This window comes from Pistacia vera, unplaced genomic scaffold, assembly GCF_008641045.1.
Source record: "Pistacia vera cultivar Batoury unplaced genomic scaffold, PisVer_v2 Contig672, whole genome shotgun sequence".
NCBI classification, from domain to species: Eukaryota; Viridiplantae; Streptophyta; class Magnoliopsida; order Sapindales; family Anacardiaceae; genus Pistacia; species Pistacia vera.
In genome coordinates, this window is record NW_022196526.1 from 63,287 (window position 1) to 69,771 (window position 6,485).

General features: G+C 36.3%; 1 long non-coding RNA gene across 1 annotated transcript; it reads left to right on the plus strand.

Annotated features, from left to right (window-relative positions):
- The first annotated feature begins 476 nt into the window (after positions 1 to 476).
- LOC116112989 lies at positions 477 to 1,729 on the plus strand. Its single transcript, XR_004125342.1, has 3 exons — positions 477 to 537; positions 610 to 672; positions 1,689 to 1,729. It is a non-coding gene; the product is annotated as an uncharacterized LOC116112989 (long non-coding RNA).
- Positions 1,730 to 6,485: the final 4,756 nt, after the last annotated feature.

Genomic DNA, 6,485 nt, shown 5'->3' on the forward strand with positions numbered 1-6,485 from the left:
GTGTATTGGTTTGGTTGAGTGTTTTCCTTGAAGGTTAGTATGATGCAAATTTAGGGTTTAGTCTTCGCCGGGGCGAAGGAGTTTTGTCGCCGCGGCGAAGAGGGAGTGCTTCACCCGGTGGCCTCTTTGAGTTTTCGCCGAGGCGAAGAAAATAGCTTCGCCGCGGCGAAGACTCAGCTGAATGTTTCCCTTGAGTTTTTGAGATTTCTTTCTTTTGAGACCATGACCATTCTACCCCTTTTTAGCAGGAAAAGTGGGGAGTGAATTGTAGAAAAAATCATGGAGAATAGTTTGAGTGGGTTGTTTTGTAAAGAATGAAAGGTCTTAAATGGAATTTCAAGAGTGAGTAAGGGTATTTTGGGAAAGAGTGGAGAAAAATAGTGATATTAAGGGTTAGCTTTAGAAACCCCTTCATTTGTTTTTCTCACCACCGCCTCTTTCATCCCCTATTTCTCTCAAATTTTTCATCCAGATTCCAAGGATTCTTGAAGAGCTTTTGACTAGAATTTGTTACAAATTGATCCTAAGTACTAAAAGGTAAGATTCCTTACTCTGAAGCAAATTTTCATTTGTTGAAAGATGGGATCCTTATTAAGTTTTGTATTGAAGGTTAAGAGAAAGTGTTAAGCCATCAAGAGTGGAGAGTTTAAGTGGGTTCTACTTGTGTCCAAGGTAAGTAAATTCATCTAAGTTGTGATTTACTTGATTGAATGAGGTGTAGAAAGTTTTAGATCTATGATTAATCTTGAATGTTTATGTTGAATGAGTTGATGAATTCATGAATGGGTTCAATGTTGTTACATGAAGGATTTTCCACCATGAGGATGTGATTGTGTTGTGAAATTGTGGTAGAAGTATGGTAGAATTAGAAGTAATTGAGAGGAATTTTTGAAGTGTGTTTCTCTTTGCAGAGTGTGATGATTTAAAGGAGTTGAACTCCAATTTTGGATGGTTAGAAAGAAATATGATTAAAGTTAGAATAGAGTTTATGTATGCACACATATTGTTTGATGAAATGCCTAAAAGAACCAAAGTAGAATTAGAGAACCTTACCTTATGCAACGTAGCATATTTGCATGTCATGAATGCATTAAGGAAATTTATGCATGAGTCATCCATAGCATATGTTTAATTGAATATTACATAAGAAAGAAATATGAGAAATGAGAAGAAACACTCTATGAATAGAGTAAAGAAAAGAACAAATTCTCTTAGAGTAAAGAGAAGAAAGACTAGCACTAGAAGATAATGATTCTTAAGTGCTATAAAAGAAAAGAACTAGGTTGTGCGAGGAACTCGTGAGTATAGAGTTATCCTCATGTAAACCGTTATGAGAAAGAACGGTCTCCCCATGAGAGAGCGATGCTTGTAAATCGCTATGTAAGCGATCTCCGCCTGAGAGAGCGGAATGCATGTGATCCGTTATGAGAAAGACGGACTCCGCCATGAGAGAGCGGAATACACGTAAACCGCTAAGAGAGAGAGAGCGGTTTCCGCCATGAGAAAGGCGTATGAGATTGAGAAAGAGAAAGAATAGAAAGAAAAGAAAAGAAAGAAAATGAGAAGTTGAATTAGAATTTTGATAAGAACACAAAGAGAATTGAGGAGTAATGCACGGGATGATAGCGTAAAGACTTGTTACTTACTGGGCATCTTTATGCTCACCCGTTGTTTTCTTTGTTGTACAGGAAATAGGTGAGGACTTGGTCGGATGGACGTCGGCAAGCGGGAGATTTGGCTGCACTGTCCCTTGTTTCGTTTTGTTCGAAAGTCCTTGACATATGATGTTTTGTGTTGTAACGAATGTGATTACTAAGTAAAGGAAATTTTTGGGCCCAACTTGTTTTGATAAATATGCTATCTTTTTATTAATCGATATTATGAATCTGATAGAAAGAAAGTAGTTGTTACATGTCATCAATGCTAACATCAAGCATTGAACGCTATCAACATCATCAAGGAACTTTTGATAAGTATCCTTTACTTTCTGAGTGGCATCAGGATCAGGCTCAGCCATGTATGGCTTTTCAAGGATATACAATTTCTTTTCTGACTTGCGTATAATTCGAAGATTACAATACCAGTCTGAGAAATTGGATCCATCCAACCTGTTTTCTTTCTCGATTATCGATCACAGGTTCATAATGCTAATTTTGGTGAATCTACAATTGCAGAAAGATAAAGTTATTATAAAGTTCATTATTATTTAATATGGTCTTTTATTAAACGATGCTCCCACTATTTTAGTCAAGCCAATAGCCCTCACTATTAACTCGGGAAAGCCCGTTGACTTTCCTACTGGACCGAGATCCCATCCGGCCCATTTCAAACTTTTGCTTTGGCGAACAAGCCGAAATGAGTTGATTAAGTAGGCCAACAAACTTAATCCATACCAGTTGATAGCTCAACTATCAACCTCAAATGCGAAAAAGCTAACAAGCCAATCACACAATCCAATGGCTCTGACCATTGTCCTCAAGTGTGATTTCAGTATCAGTAGAGTGGACACTACATGTCACCACGTACACATAATATTTGTACTACTCTACTATGCCTATGACGTGTTTATCAACCTTCGCTTTGGCGAACAAGCAAAACCGTCATTTTAAATCGACCCATCACCATTAAGAAAAACTCCAATGTATTTTAACCTCCCACTGGTAGAAGTGTACCCTTCGCTTTGGCGAACAAGGTTTCGACGAACAGTGGTTTGATTAAAACCATGGTGATGGAAGTCTTACGTGACTTAATATACTATAATTGAGGGTTTTTATTTAATGTCTCATCAGATTATTATCTTTATTAGAATGACTTTGTTTGGCATGTTCTTCAACATTCAACCTTAGCATGCATTCTAAACAAAATATTAAAACATGCCAGTACATGGCCCAACTAAAACCGATTTCCTCGAGCCTAGAGGAATCGGTGGGTCACCTAGGGGTCCTGTAATAAATATCTTGAGTCTTCAAGTATGGTGGCCTAGTCCTTTGTTCCGTCTTCAAGTACATTACAAAAACATCATTCTAAATTTACAATAAAATTAATCTTAAACTAATTTTACATCAACAAATTTAGAAACCTCGATGTACATTCGAGGGGAATGAGATGAGAAGAGAATGTACATTGAGAAGAGGAGAAAGGCAGGACACGCAGGCCCTATTTAATAAATTATACAACCAAACATACCCAAAAATAATTTAAAACATTCACCATAGGTCTAAGGCTCATGTACCGGGCACCATGCAATATACAAACAAGTACATAGCATACATTTCAAAAACAATCAATTTCTTAATTTGGTGGGTTTATTAATTAATTACCCTCTTTTATGTGCAGAATGATTATTGGCTTTATAGGTTATTAAAAACTACAGATTGGTCCCTTCGCAAAAAATACAGAATTTGGAAAGCTATAGACTTCGCCGGGGCAAAAAATTCCAAAGAGCACTTCGCCGCGGCGAAACTTGGAAATCCCTAATATGAACAGTTTGCCTTTTTTTGCAGTTTTTGTGTAATAACATGAATCCAAATCGAATCGAACACACACACGTTCAACCAGGACATCAACCAACCAATATAACATCCATCAACACATTATTAAACCAATTTATCATTTGAATCATTCATCCAAAAACAGATTTTTTCTGATTTTGTATTTTTGCAAATTTTTCAAAAATGACATGTTATCAACCAAATACATGTTATAAATCATACAATAAACTATAGAAATTAATACCTGAGTCTCTAATACCACTGTTAGTGAACGACCCACTTACACAGCGGAAAACAAAAAACATAAATGACATGGATCGTTCCTAAGAACCAAGATCCGGGTATAATATCACAGTTTATACAGTATATAAATTAAATCTGCAGAAAATCAGATTCAAGGTTCAATAATCTTACGCAAGTTTGGAGGCTCCTCCAACTTTGTCCTTGAGTGTTTTGCTACCAACCCAAGTGTAGGATTGAACCGGCGTAGTCCACACGAAGATAATCGTAAGGAACTAAAGAGGGATTTCCTAGATCCTCCTTAGCCTTAAGAAACAAAGAAGGAAATGAGTATTTGATTTTGGCTAAACCAAAATCTGGCGTGGGAGAGAAAATGGGGCTACAGGGTTTTGCACTTTTCAATGAAATAGTGAATGAATAATAAAAACCTCTCTCAAGTTTTCAATTAACACTTTTCTTTTATAGTGTTATTTTACTTGCCCTATTCCCATATGGAACGGGCTTAGGCTCCAACCCAAACACCCCCTAATTAGATATTTATTTTAATTCATCATTATCTTCAGTTAAAATCAATTAATATATATTTAATATATATATATTAACATTTGACAATAATGATAATTTATTTAAATATATGCGAACACATATTTAAACATAATTTCACTTATTTAATTTTTCTAATAAATTAAATAAAGGCTACGACCTTAGCAAATTTAATTACACTGTAAAATTACCAAAATACCCTTTCACCTAAAAAGACAAAAAAGCCATTCTTTCTTCTTGGCTTTTAAATTATCTTCTATGTGTGTGACCCATAGGCTCCTCATCATACTGGTAATGTATAGTATCGCGATTAACACCAATTAATCGTCTTACTAAACACAGACCAAGATTGGCCCCTAGCAAGGCATCATGGCCACCCGATAGATTTGGATTTAGCAAAGTAGCTTCCTGTCAACGATATGGTTACCGTACAATTTGATCATTTCATCATACGTTATCTCAACAAGACGAAGAAATAGAAATAGTGTCAACCTTCGGCTACTCTCGATATTATGTATTCAGTTTCTGGACCAATGACCTGTATTATAATCCGGATAGAGCAACAACTCAATCCCACTGTGGCCACAGTTTTAGTGTCATTGCCATATACTGAATTGCGTCGTGAGATAACTTCTCCCGTACCCGAGAGTGATGAATCCTCTGTCAATCCACCATAGTCTTGATACACTCCTTGATGCAGCCAATCACCACCGTATTAACAGCTCTGAATAGGATTGCGTTAGGCTAGTGTCAAACTGCACCAATTGGTGCACAAGGTGCTTTGGTGATCTCAAGTCTAAGGATCACATGCACCACCATTCGTTAGAGGATTTATTCCATAGACACTGGGGTTACCATCCATATGGAATCCTCTGGTGGGTCAGTCCAATGAACTTGCTGCGGTGTATTCGCTTACATCAAGCACCCATGTGTTGCACCAGGTTGTCACCAAACAACCTCGACAAGTGAGATCAGTCACTGCCTTTCGACAGGGTTGTTCAACACATGATAGCCTTACCATATTATCTGTGCCCTTACTTTAGAATAATACTGGAGCTACGGACGTTTCCAGAATAGCCACCATATGTGCTCATAGGGTTCTCACTATCAAGATTTGAAACACTTGATACTCTCGTCACGGTTCTACCATTCTAAGGACATATATCAATAAATATTGCAATAATAATGATTTACGCGATATTAGATAAAATGTCTTTTATTATTGATTAATGAACATTATTACAAAGAGTCAATTCTACAATAATTGATTGGCTCTAGGGCATCTACTCTAACAACCAAGTGTAAAAGTGAAGAATCACTTAAGCCATAGCATAAATCGGTTAAGCGATCGTGCTCCTGGGCAAATCTTGATTTTGCCTAGGACTTGATTGCTTAAACAATCGTCAATCGCTTAAGCGACTAAGGGTAAAAGCAAAGGATCGCTTAAGCAATAGCATAAATCGCTTAAGTGATCGTGCACCTAGGCAGATCTTGATTCTGCCTAGGACTTGATCGCTTAAGCGATCGTCGATCGCTTGAGCGACCAAGTGTAAAAGCGAAAAATCGCTTAGCTGATAACATAAATCACTTATGTGATCATGTATTTGAGAAGATCTTGATTCTGCCTTGGACTTAATCGCTTAAACGATTATGGATCGCTTAAGTGATCTTAAGATTTGCTTGTACGTGATAGCTTAAGCGACGGCACCAGATCGCTTAAGTGACTAAGGCTAAATACACAGGATCGCTTAAGCGATTTATGGTATCTCTTAAACGATCCAATGTATTAGGATTATTTTTATTGCCTTTCACAAAGATCGCTTAAGCGATTAACGCTATCACTTTAGCAATGAAAGCTTATCAACACTGGATTACTTAAGCGATGACGGGTTGTCCTATACTGATTTGATTATTTATGTCACTTAATCCATTTTTTTAAATTAAATTAGTTTTTTTACGTCTATATTAAACATATATGGTGTAGAATGTTTACATTTATATTAAACATATATGGTGTATGATTAGTTCAATGGACCATGATCTGTCTTGTGTCAATTGATTTGATTATTCATATCACTTAATCGATTTTTTTTTTTAAAATTAAATTATACTATATTAAATTAAATTAGTTATTTTACGTCTATATTAAACATATATGGTGTAGAATGTTTACATCTATATTAAACATATATGGTGTATGATTAGTTCAGT